This window comes from Chlorocebus sabaeus, chromosome 16 (assembly GCF_047675955.1).
Source record: "Chlorocebus sabaeus isolate Y175 chromosome 16, mChlSab1.0.hap1, whole genome shotgun sequence".
Taxonomy (NCBI): Eukaryota; Metazoa; Chordata; class Mammalia; order Primates; family Cercopithecidae; genus Chlorocebus; species Chlorocebus sabaeus.
Window position 1 is genome coordinate 65,621,490 of NC_132919.1, and position 3,053 is coordinate 65,624,542.

Below are 3,053 nucleotides of genomic sequence, written 5' to 3' on the forward strand. Positions count from 1 at the left end.
TTAGCTAAAAAGGTTACAAACGCCTGTAAATGGTACATAACTGAAATCATCAGAATTACAAATATCTATTAAACATATACTATGTGCCAGAACCTATATCAAGAACTTTAGCCGGCGCGGCACGGTGGCTCCCTCCTGGAAGGCCAAGGCTTTGAGCTAGGAGTTCGAGACTAGCCTGAGCAACATGACAAAACCCCACCTCTACAAAAAAAAATTTTTTGGGAGGCTGAGGCAGGAGGATCACTTGAACCCGGGAGGTCAAAGCTGCAGAGAGCCGTGATCACACCACTGCACTCCAGCCTGGGCGACAAAGTGAGACCCTGTCTCAAACAAACAAACAAACAAAGTTAGAAGGTACTGCTAGAATTGACTAAATAAATAAGAAAAAGAATTTTACCTGCAGGACCGTCACGTCCAGTGAATTAGAAACTATTTTCCCTGCTGTTTTACAGAAAAATATCAAGTAGCCTGGGTCTGTCCCACTCCCACACCTTAATCTTTTTTTTTTTTTTTTTTTTTTTTTTTTTTTTTTTTTTTTTTTTGAGACGGGGTCTCTGTCGCCCAGGCTGGAGTGCAGTGGCACGATCTCAGCTCACTGCAACCTCCGCTCACTGCAATCTCCGCCTCCCTGGTTCAAGCAATTCTCCTGCCTCAGCCTCTCAAGTAGCTGGGATTACAGGCACGCACCACTGCGCCCAGCTAATTTTTGTATTTTTAGTAGAGACGGGGTTTCACCATGTTGGCTAGGCTGGTCTTGAACTCCTGAACTCAAGTGATCCACCCACCTCGGCCTCCCAAAGTGCTGGGATTACAGGCATGAACCACCGCGCCCAGCCACCTTAATCTTTTTAAGCAAATACAGAATTGAAACTGCCCTCACAGGATTAAGGAGAGTTACAAGCCAGGCTTTAAGACAGCATTATATATAGTTAGCTATTATCTAGGGTGCACAAGTGTACTTTGACCCACTTCCCTGCAGCTGCTAACTCACTGAACATCACCCAGCATGCTAGACCACCTGCTACCTGTTTCCCCACGGTTCTTACCATGAGTAAGAATTTCTGACGCTAGACTCATAAGATCTTTCTGCTCAAGAACTGTTTGTTTTTCAGATCCTGAATTCTGACATGCCCCACCAAGGAACCCACTCAGCACAAGAATGAGGTTTCTTGGTCTCCCTGTCTCATGACTTCACCCTTCACTTCTTGACCAATCATCGATCCCCACACTACAGCCCCTGTCCAGAGGACTTAAAAACCCTGTCCCCCAAACCTCTCAGGGAGGTGGATTTGAGGCTTCTTCCCATCTCCTCGTTCAGATCCCCTGTGATTGTTAAACTCTTTCTTTGCTGCAGCCAGGTGTCTCTGTATGCTGACTCACTGTGCATTGGGCAAACAAAACTATTATAATTACAGTACTGTACTTACTCTTCTAATTACAGTGCTTGTATGTATGAGGGTTAATATAAATACATATGACTCCTTAAAAATTAAAGTATCTTTTTTCTGACTATAAAAATTATACATAGCCGGGTGTGGTGGCTCACACATGTAATCCTAGCACTTTGGGAGGCCAAGGCAGGTGGATCACCTGAGGTCGGGAGTTTGAGATCAGTCTTACAAACATGGAGATCCCCATCTCTACTAAAAATACAGATTTAGCCGGACGTGGTGGCACATGGCTGTAATCCCAGCTACTCGGGAGACTGAGACAGGAGAATCGCTTGAACCTGGGAAATGGAGGTTGTGGTGAGCCAAGATCTCACCATTGCACTCCAGCCTGGGTAACAAGAGTGAAATTCGGTCTCAAAAAAAAAAAAAAAAAATTATACATAGTCATTTGTTAAAGTACATGGGAAAAAAGACACTCCCCTCACCAGAGAGAGAGAGGGAGATAAGAAAACGAGTGGGGGGAGGAAAAGGAGGAAAAACAAATAATCACCCATCATCCTACCATCCAAATATAATCACTGTTACCATTTTGGTTTATTTTTATTATTATTTGAGACAGGGTCTCGCTCTGTTACCCAAGCTGCAGTATAGTAGTATGATCTTGGCTCACTCCAACCTCTGCTTCCCCAGGCTCAAGCAATCCTCCCACCTCAGCATCCCCAATAGCTAGGACTACAGGCATGCACCACCATGCCTGGCTAATTTTTGTATTTTTTGTAGACAGGGTTTCACCACGTTGCCCAGTCTGATATTGAACTCCCGGGCTCAAGCAATCCTCCAACCTCAGCCTCCCAAGGTGCTAGGATTACAGCTTGAGCCACCTTGTCTGGCCAGCTCTTTCAAACAGTGGATTTTTATAGAGCAACAGGAACTCTCATTCATTGCAAAATGGAACAGCCACTCTTGAAGACAGTTTGCTGTCTCTTACAAAATTAAACATACTCTTACCCAAAGGAGCTGAGTAAAAATTGGGTATAAGTAAAACATGTCCACACAAAAATCTGCACATGGATGTTTATAGCAGCTTATTCATAATTACCAAAACTGGAAAGGAACCAAGAGGTCCTTCAATGGGTGAATGGATAAATAAACTATGGTACATCCAGACAGTGGAATATTATGCAGCACTATAAAGAAATGAGCTGGCCGGGTGCAGTGTCTCACACCTGTAATCCCAGTACTTTGGGAGGCCGAGGCGGGCAGATCACCTGAGGTCATGAGTTCAAGATCAGCCTGGCCAACATGGTGAAACCCCGTAAAAATACAAAAATTAGCTGGGCATGGTGGCAGGTGCCTGTAATTCCAGCTACTCGGGAGGCTGAGGCTGGAGAATCGCTTGAACCCAGGAGGTGGAGGTAGCAGTGAGCAGAGATTGTGCCATTGCACTTCAGCCTGGGTGACCAGAGAGAAACTCTGTCTCAAAAAAAAAAAAAAAAGGAGTTATTTTTTGAAGGTGAGGTTTTTTGTTTGCTAATTTGGTGACCCCCCCCCGCCCCCCCCCCAAAAAAAAAACCAAAACTCTCGGCTGAGCATGATGCCGGCTCACACCTGTAATTCCAGCACTTTGAGAGGCCAAGGTGAGAGGATCGCTTGAGTTCAGGA